This window comes from Vigna umbellata, chromosome 1 (assembly GCF_029865625.1).
Source record: "Vigna umbellata cultivar VRB3 chromosome 1, Vumbellata_1.0, whole genome shotgun sequence".
In the NCBI taxonomy this organism is placed as follows: Eukaryota; Viridiplantae; Streptophyta; class Magnoliopsida; order Fabales; family Fabaceae; genus Vigna; species Vigna umbellata.
This window is the reverse complement of record NC_142165.1, coordinates 40,468,730-40,478,433: the sequence shown is the minus strand read 5'-3', so window position 1 is coordinate 40,478,433 and position 9,704 is coordinate 40,468,730. Positions and strand designations below refer to the sequence as shown.

The following is a 9,704-nucleotide window of genomic DNA, read 5'->3' as shown; positions in this document are numbered from 1 at the left end:
ACTATACAATTGTTTATAATTAAACCTCACTGGAAGAAAAAATAAAATAATTTACATTTAATTCACATCATAATCGGTCATAATCGGAATCTTTAAATAATAGATGTGAAAAAAAATTACATACGAACTAAAATATGGAAACATGTTATCTTCTTCCTAAAAATTGTAACATCCCAAAAATACAGTAATAAAACTATATAATAGAATTAATTACAGTTAATAATATATCAGTCCAGTCTTAACTAAACAACGAAGGGTTACGATCGAAGGGTTACGACCGAACGGTCTTACATAAGTTACAAACTTAATCTGTTCCAGGTGAAAGAAAAAATGACCGAACCGTTTACAAAAAATCAAATACCGTACAGTCACGTAGAAATAAAAGAGAGTAGGTGACTGAATGATCACCTCACATCAAAACTACTACAAACTAGCCGAACGCTTCTGCGGATGATCATTGCAATGATCAGACGGACGTACAAAGACGAGACAACACAATAAATACTAATTTAAAAATTAAACGTGTTTAACTTTTCTTCTTATTTTAGCATATAATTTAACGTGATTGAAATACTTATTTCCTTATTTTACCATCGCAACATAATAATAAATACGTAATTTATTTTAGTCCTCATCAGATATTTCGTAAAAATAAACAATGTAAAACTAAAATAGGTAAATGCAAATAAAACCGCAAAAGAAAAAAAGACGATTTCAGAAAGAAATCATACGTAACCCTTATGACATTTTAAGCTGAAAGTGACGGATAACCCAACCCAACAGAAACTAAAAATCGTGGAGAAAACTTAAAATGGTTAAATCCAGTTAAACACCAACCTCATCAATCTGGGGCATTTGCTTTTTCGCCAATAACAACATCGATTTCAACCTTAACCATGTCTAACTACATAATTTCACATTTTAAAGAACATTTTACAGAAGATATTAAAAAACATGTCTGGGGTCAAGGCCTATTTGTTTGTTTCAGTCCAATAGAACAAACCAAAACAACAAATTTTTACAATCCTAACACAATCATTTCACATCTAACTAACCACCTACGTTGTTACTTTTGGCGCCTAACATCTCTTTACACCTTCCAAATTTCCCATTAGCTTAATTAACTAACTAATTAATTAATTAATTAATTAATCTCCAAAAACCATCCCCTACATCGCCTGCAGCGACTCCGACCGCCACAAAATATCGGCGCCAGGTTCCGCATGATCAAACAACCCATCTATAGTCACGTAACCGCCACCGTTATCATCCACGGCATCGTACCCAAGGAAACCAAAACCTTCGTAGCTCCCAATATCATCCTCAAACCCTAAAAATCCCGTCAGATCCACTCCCTCGGGTCCAACCCGACCCGAATCAAGGAGTTCGTGTTTTGACTCGTCCTCGAAAGGCGCAACCGTGGGCGGCAACCCTAGCTCGTCGTCGGATGCTTCCAGTAAGTAACCCAGGTTCGGTTTAAAGACCTCCGGTTCAGGTGACGTTGGGGTTGGAAGGCGGAGCGAGTATTTCCTCTTCGAAACTCTTGATGAAAGAGTCGAGGTGCTCAACCTCGACGGCGGGGTCACGCTCCGTCACATTCTCCGCATCGTTCAGCATGCTGAAGAGGTCCGGGTCGACTCGGGCGAGCTCGAACTCGGCGGAGTCAACTCGGTGAGACTCGGAGGAGCTGGTATCAACTCGGGGCAGTTTGGGGGCGGGGAGCGAGTCGGAGTCATCCCGAACTCGTTTCCTCTTGTCGGTGTTGTTGGGTTTGGGTTGGTCCATTTGAGAAGGAGGGTTTAGTGTCATGGACAAGAGAGTGTAGAGAGAGAAAATGAAAATGTTTGGGTGGAGTGAGAAACATAGGGTGAAGGGTATATATAGTGGTGAGAAAAGTGAGATAGATAGGATTACTTTACTTTAATTCATTCATTAACGGCAGATAGAGACAGGCGCGTGCGTAGCAGAAAAACCCGCATTCTGCTTTCTTTTTCCTTTTTCATTAAATTCGTTTTATATTTTTAATAAAGAAATAAATTAAAAGAAAAAAGGATTATGAAATTTGCGTGTGGGATCCGTTGGTCATTATTGCGGGGTAAGAGGAGGATATTTTTTTGTTTCATTTATGGCACTTTAACTATATTTGAATGCTGTGTGAAGTCCGTGGGTGCGGGCCCACCGACATCGGGGAATCATGTGGTTGGTTTTGTTTTTTTTATTTTTATTTTTTTACTTTTAGGGTTTGGAATTTTGGAGTGGTCACTGGTCTCGGCCTACCCCACCGCTGGAGGAGCGCTGTTGTTGGATTCTGGGATTTTTGTTTTCTTTTTTCGTTTTTATTATTTTCAGAAATAAATAAATAGGCTTATCAATTTTTTAATTTTGACAAATTCATGCTGATTTTTCAAGGAAAGAAGTTTCTGAGCCTTCAAACATACGCTGTTGATGTTGTTAATGTTGTTGGCGCCAATTGTCTGACGTTCGTTACGATTGAGTCTCGTCTCGTCGTGTTGGCGGTTTTCTCCTTTTGATTTTCTCGGTTTGACTATTTTTTTTTCTTTTTATTTTCTCCAAAACCTAAGACCATATCCACAGGCTTTTATTATTATCTACTACTTTTCCGCGACAATTATCAAAAGGTAAAGTGATATTTCACGAAAAGAATATTACTACGAATTTTATTCCTGACTGGCCAAACGAGTCAATTGCCGAAGAATATAAATAGAATATATTTTTTTTCATTTTTTTACGCAATAATTTTTATTCTTCTTTCAAACTTTAGCCCAAAAAGTTATCTACATGGTGCCAATGGTTTCTTCCATGCAATTACCAAGAATCAGTCGACACCAGTAATCGTGAATTTAAAACATTTTTTCTTAATTTTGCAGCGTTCTATTATTTATCACACTTTTTTTTTTATTTACTTTTGTCGGCCTTCCCTTTCATTTCTCGTTGATCAAATATCTCTCTGCCTTTCATTAATTGATTTTCAATTGAAAATTCAATCTTCACCATGCAAAGGGACATACTGACGATGTCTTATCTGCTATGCTTATCAAAATCAACAGTGCCACAGAAAATTGTTTTTCTGATTTCGAATATGTGTGAACGAAACATTATTGTAAGCGCGAATGTTAGCAATTTATGTCGGGATATACTTAAATATTAAAATAAATAATAAATGAATACATGGATGAAATCGAACCATAAATATCGTAATATAAAAGTCTACGCCCAATTAAATCATGAACAGACCTGTTTCTGATTAAAGTTCACTCAATATGGTTTTAAGGTCAATCCAAAATAAAATAAAATAAAATTGATAATAAGTTTTTCTAGATCTGACACTTTCTTTAAATTGGAGAGTAAAGGAGCATAGTTGGATGGATAAATAAACACACTATTTTTCGCTTTCTTTTTCTTTCTTTTTTATTCCCAAAAAAACACTAAAAAAAGGAAATGAAATTTTGTTAACATAAATATATATAATAAAAATAATTTAAATAATTATAAAAATGTCGATAATTAAAAACAAAACACTATTAGTTATGCATAAATATTTAAATATTTATCACGGGCATAATTTAAAAATATTGTCTCTTTATTCGATAACTATTAGAATAATTCATACGAATTATTTGACGGTATCCATGGTCCCATCCCGTGAGTGCTTTTAAATAATTCATATATTTATTTTTTTATAAATTTTAAAGGATACTATTTTAAAATTATTGTTATATATATATATATATATATATATGTGTGTGTGTGTGTGTGTGTGTGTGTATGTATGTGTATAGATAGAAAAAAATTTGATTTTTAACATAATTGAAAAAAATAATATAATAAAATTATAACAAAGAAATATTACTCTGTTTAAATATATTCATTTACGTGGTTATATTTAGTTTTTCAGGATTATTGGATGAGATCATAAGTTTTCTTATACGATATGCGGTAGCTAAAATTAAGTGGGTAATGTTGTAATTGTGCACGAATTGTAGTTGTGAAGGAAAGGCAGCATAATAAATTATTATATGTGAGACGGACTTTGTAACACAATCTAGCATACTAAACAAAAATGTGATGAAATTTCTCCATAAATTAACCTTTTATAGTAGAAAATAATGGAGAGTCTGACCTATTTTAAGTCTATATTTTATGTATCATATTGTGCTTTTATATGTTCATATATTTAAATAAACTTATTTTATCAGTATTTCGATTAATTCAAATAATTCTCAAAATTAAACCTTATATATAATTTGTCTTTTATAAACGATCATTTGTTAAAATAAATTGATTTAATTTTTTGACAAAAATGTTGGAATCTCCATAAAATTGCAAGGGACAAAACATTAAAATGTGTATTTCAAGTTTCATAGAGTCTCTACTCAGTAAGAAAGAGAAGGCCAAAAGGAAAGAAAAAGTTTTTATTGATATGAGAAAAAAGTGCAGATACAAGTGAAAAGAGCAGTATATAAAGAGAAGGAATGGTAGAAACAACACATATGTTATCAGCCCGCCTCAAGCTGGGCGTAAATATTTTGGAGACCCAGCTTGGAACGAAGAAGTTGAAAGGAAGGAGGTGGTAGTGGCTTAGTTAATATGTCGGCGATTTGCATAGTTGTGGATATGGGAAAGAGCTTGATTAAACCAGCGGTAACCTTTTCACGAACAATGTGGCAGTCAATGTCAATGTGTTTGGTACGTTCATGGAAAACTTGGTTTGAAGAAATTTGGATGGCGGATTGGTTATCACAATAGACGAGGGCGGGAGACGTGTAAGGAACGTGGAGATCCTGAAGCAGATATGTGAGCCACTGTATTTCACAGACCGTGCTGGCTAATGAACGATATTCAGCTTCAGAAGAACTACGGGAGACGGTCGGTTGTTTCTTTGAGCGCCGTGAGATGAGAGAGTTGCCAAGGTAGACAGTGAAACCAGTGACCGAACGGCGAGTGTCAGGACATGTTGCCCAATCGGAGTCGCAAAAAGCTTTCAGTTGAATAGTAGAGGTGTTAGGTAGATGAACGCCAGCTCCAGGAGTGCCTTTGATATAACGTAGGATGCGTTGTGTCGCTTGTTGATGAGCAGTTGTAGGGGCAGACATGTACTGACTGAGGTGGTTGACGGCAAAAGTGATATCCGGGCGAGTTGTCGTCAAATAAATGAGTTTTCCAATGAGACGACGATAGGAGGCAGCGGCATCGTCGTCAAGAGACCGGACGGTATTTGTAGTAATGTGTTTGGGAACCATGGGAGTAGGGACAGGAGAGCTATCGAGTAGTCCAGTTTCAGCTAGTAAATCCAAGACATACTTACGTTGGCTAAGATATATTCCTTTAGAGTTGCGGGCAATCTCCAGGCCGAGAAAGTAAGTCAAGTCACCCAGATTTTTTATGCGGAAAGTTGAATGAAGAAGATCGGTGATGTGTTTAACCTCTCCATTGTTGTTGCCGGTTATGAGGATGTCGTCAACATAGATAAGTAACGCCGTAGTGTAGTTGCCATCATGTTTTAGAAAGAGAGAGTTGTCAGAGAGTGAACAGTTATAACCATTAGATAGTAAAAAATGATGTAGTTTAGCATACCATTGCCGACCGGCTTGTTTAAGACCATATAGAGAACGTTGGAGTTTACATACCTGATTTTTGTGGGCTGTGGTAAGACCAGGAGGAATTTTCATATAAACGTCTTCATGAAGATCACCATGTAAGAAGGCGTTGTTGACATCAAGTTGTTTGAGTGACCAACTCTTAGAAGCAGCTATAGCAAGAAGAAGCCGGATGGTAGTGAGTTTGGCAACTGGTGCGAAGGTGTCCAAATAATCCAATCCTTCAATCTGGTTGTATCCTTTGGCAACCAGCCGCGCCTTATAGCGTTCGATGGAACCATCAGATTTATATTTGATTTTGTATACCCAACGACAGCCAATGGCGGTTTTGTTTGGTGGTAGGGTGGTAAGTTCCCAAGTGTTATTAGCTTGCAGAGCATCTAGTTCAGCATGCATGGCAGTGACCCATTGGGGGTGTTTTGAGGCGGCAGAGTAGCATGCCGGTTCAGTATTAGAAGAAATAGATAGAATGGTATGCTTGAAAGAAGAAGAAATGCGGTTGTAGTTAAGGTAATTCCCAATGGGATATCGAACAACACTATTAGTTTGGAAATCTTGTAAATAAGTAGGGAATTTTCGTGTCCTAGAGGATTTTCTTATGCTAGTGGAAGTATTAGTTTCATTGCCATTGTTTTGAGTTATTTCGGTGGATGTATTGTGAATAGTGTCAGTGGTGCAAGAAGTAAGGGGTAAAGCGTTAGCATCAGAAAAACCGGACGGTAAGAGGTCATCATAATTATTTGTGTAGTGTTGTGGCAGTGGTAGAGATAAAGAGTTGTCAGTGTTGGGAGTATTATTATAAGGAAAAACATTTTCATGAAAAACAACATTACGAGATATTTCTACCTTGTGATTTTTGAGGTTTAGAAAACGATAACCTTTTGTATGCTTTTGAAAACCTAAGAAAATGCCAGGAACAGCACGGGCATCAAACTTCTTCCTATGAGCAGTGATGGTGTTGGCGTAGCAGAGACAACCAAAGACGCGTAACATGGAAAGATCACAAAGAGATCCATGTAGACGTTCATGAGGTGTTGAATTCTGTAGGACCGGCGTGGGCATTTGATTGATTAAGAAGACGGCGTGCTGAGCTGCATAACACCAGAAAGCAAGTGGTAGATGTGAGTGAAAAAGAAGGGCACGAGTAGTATTTAATATATGTTGATGTTTACGTTCAACCACTCCATTTTGTTCAGGAGTTTCAACACAAGTAGTTTGGTGAATAATGCCTTTACTTGAAAATATGGCATGCATAATAAATTCAACACCATTGTCAGTGCGGATAGTTTTAACTTTCTTATTAAAATGGTTTTCTATATAGCAGAGGAAATGGAGGATGTGATTTTTTACAGAAGATTTGTCTACCATAGGAATAATCCAAGTATAACGAGAGTAATCATCAACAATGGTTAGTAAGTATTTAAAACCATTCATGGAAACAGTAGTAGGACCCCATATATCGATATGCAATAGTTCAAAAGAAGATAGAGAACTAGAAGTGCTAGCAGTGTAAGGAAGTTTCTTTTGTTTAGCCCGATGACAGGCATCACAAGTACTCTGATTATCATTAGTATTGATGTAAGCATGTTTGTTTTGTAAAAGCTGTAACCGAGTATGTGAGAGATGTCCAAGGCGAGCGTGCCATAGATTGGGATGTTGAACAGAACAGATAACAGGAGAAAAATTATTGTCAGTGTTACACGTAGAGTAATCAAAGAAATATAAGCCATGGTGATGTTTAATCAGACCAATCTTCTCTTGTGTCTGTATGTCCTGTATAATGCAACCAGAAGGAGAAAAGATTAGTTGACATTTATGGTTAGCTATGAGTTGGGAAACCGAGATGAGGTTGAACGAAAAATCAGGGACATATAGCACATTAGATAGAGAAAGTTTACTATTGAGTTGAATTGTTCCCTTATAATGGGCATGTATGATTTTGCCATTGGGTAAGCATATAGGAATAGGTTTAATCTTTTGATAAGCAGTAAAAAATTTTAAAGATATACAAACGTGATCAGTAGCACCAGAGTCAAGAAGCCAGATATTACAAGATTGCATTTGGAAAATTGAAACAATATTACCTATAGTATTGTGTGTAGAAACAGTGCCAACTTGGTTGATGTGTGCATTGGAGGTGGACTGTTTAAACAACGTAGCAAGAATTTGGTATTGTTGGGGAGTAAGTTGGACGGTTTCAGGAGAGGAGCAATCTTGACCCATGCTTTTCAATTGAGTATCAGCATCAGTGGATGAAATGGTACTGTGAACCTGACTGGGTTTGTGGGAGAATTTGTGACCGGGTGGATAACCGTGTTTCTTGAAACATACGTCTATGGTATGACCATTTTTGTGGCAATAAGTGCAGATCTTGCGAGGATTGATAGTGTTGGTTTTAACAGACCGGTGTTCTTGGTTGGGGAAGCCGTGTTTTTTGAAACAGGTATTTTCTTGGTGACCAGTTTTGTTGCAATAATTGCAAGTAATGGGGGTGGGTGATATTGAAGAAGTAGTGTTGATAGCGGCAGTAATGTGTTCATGCATTATTTGGCGTTCTTGTTGAAGAACAAGGGAAAAGATTTTTGAAATGGGAGGAATAGGATCAAGAAGAAGGATATGAGATTGTATGTTGCTATAGTGATCATTCAAACCCCGTAGGAGTTGCATGGCACGGTCTTCATTTTTACGTTGAGAAATGATAACAGAAACAGTGCAAGAACACTTTGGCTTACAGATACAGACAGGGTCCGGGCGGAAGCTGTCGAGCTCATCCCAAATAACCCGGAGTTTTGTGAAGAAGTCAGTGACGGAGAGTTCGCCTTGGGATAAAGTGGAGGCTTCCATTTTGAGGGTGGAGATTCTGGCAAGATCGCCTTGGGCAAAACGGTGTTTCAGATCATTCCAAATGTCGATGGCAAGATCCATCCATATGATACTTTCACGAATGGACGGAGAGACCGAATGCAGAAGCCAAGAAACAACCATACTGTTGCAGCGGAACCAGGCTGGAAAAGAAGCATCAGTCTTGGAGGGCCGGACGGCTGATCCAAGAATAAATTCAACCTTGTCCTTAGCAGAGAGAGCCGTGATGAATGATCGGCTCCAGGAATGATAGTTGGTGGCATTTAGAACCGGTGAGACGAGGGATATGGCAGGGTTTTCATTGGGGTGGAGGTAAAGGTACGAAGGTGTGGGGTCTTGAGAAGCCATGAAAGGAAAAAGGAAAAAGGAAAAGACAAGAACAAGAAAGAAAAGAAAGAAAAATCAATGTGCAGCAGCAGAAAGAACATCTGATACCATCATAGAGTCTCTACTCAGTAAGAAAGAGAAGGCCAAAAAGAAAGAAAAAGTTTTTATTGATATGAGAAAAAAGTGCAGATACAAGTGAAAAGAGCAGTATATAAAGAGAAGGAATGGTAGAAACAACACATATGTTATCAAAGTTCTTCAAATGGTTCTTCCATGATAATTATTAAATATTGCTATCAAGAAAAAAAAAATAAAGACACAAAATGTATGCACATAACATCAATCCCAAACATTTTTTATCATCTTCTATCAACTACTCACAAACACACGGGAATTGAAAAAAAAAATCACAATTTAATCATTACTTAGGATGAGATTGAATTGGAGGATTGATTTGAGAAAATGAAAATAAGTGGATTTGAGGGGAAAAAGAGATAAAAATTATGTTGTTTGAATTAATGGTGTATTTGTTTTCAAAAAGAAATGATTTCAATGAATTTGAGAGAAAAAATAGATGAAAACAAGGTTATTTAAAATAAGGATAAGATAGTAAAAAATGAAAGAATTTGGGAGAAAAATATGTGAAAATTTGTGAATGATACAATGATTTTGATAGATTGATTAAATGTTTTAATTATTAAAATTTGAGAACCATTGTTTTATCCTTGCTTATAAAAATAAGTTAAAATAAAATATAATAAATGTGTATTATGTTAAAATAAAATGTGAGTTATTATTTAAAATAAAAAAAAATCAAAATGAAAATTATATTGAAATAAAATGCGATTGGTAAAAATTAAGTTTAAATAAATTGCGGTTGAGGTTTAAATGAAAATA

The 9,704-nt window shown here is 36.2% G+C and overlaps 1 pseudogene; it reads right to left on the bottom strand.

Moving 5' to 3' along the window:
* Nucleotides 1-825: 825 nt before the first annotated feature.
* LOC124825717 (uncharacterized) lies at nt 826-1,825 on the bottom strand (annotated as a pseudogene).
* Between the last annotated feature and the right edge of the window lie 7,879 nt (nt 1,826-9,704).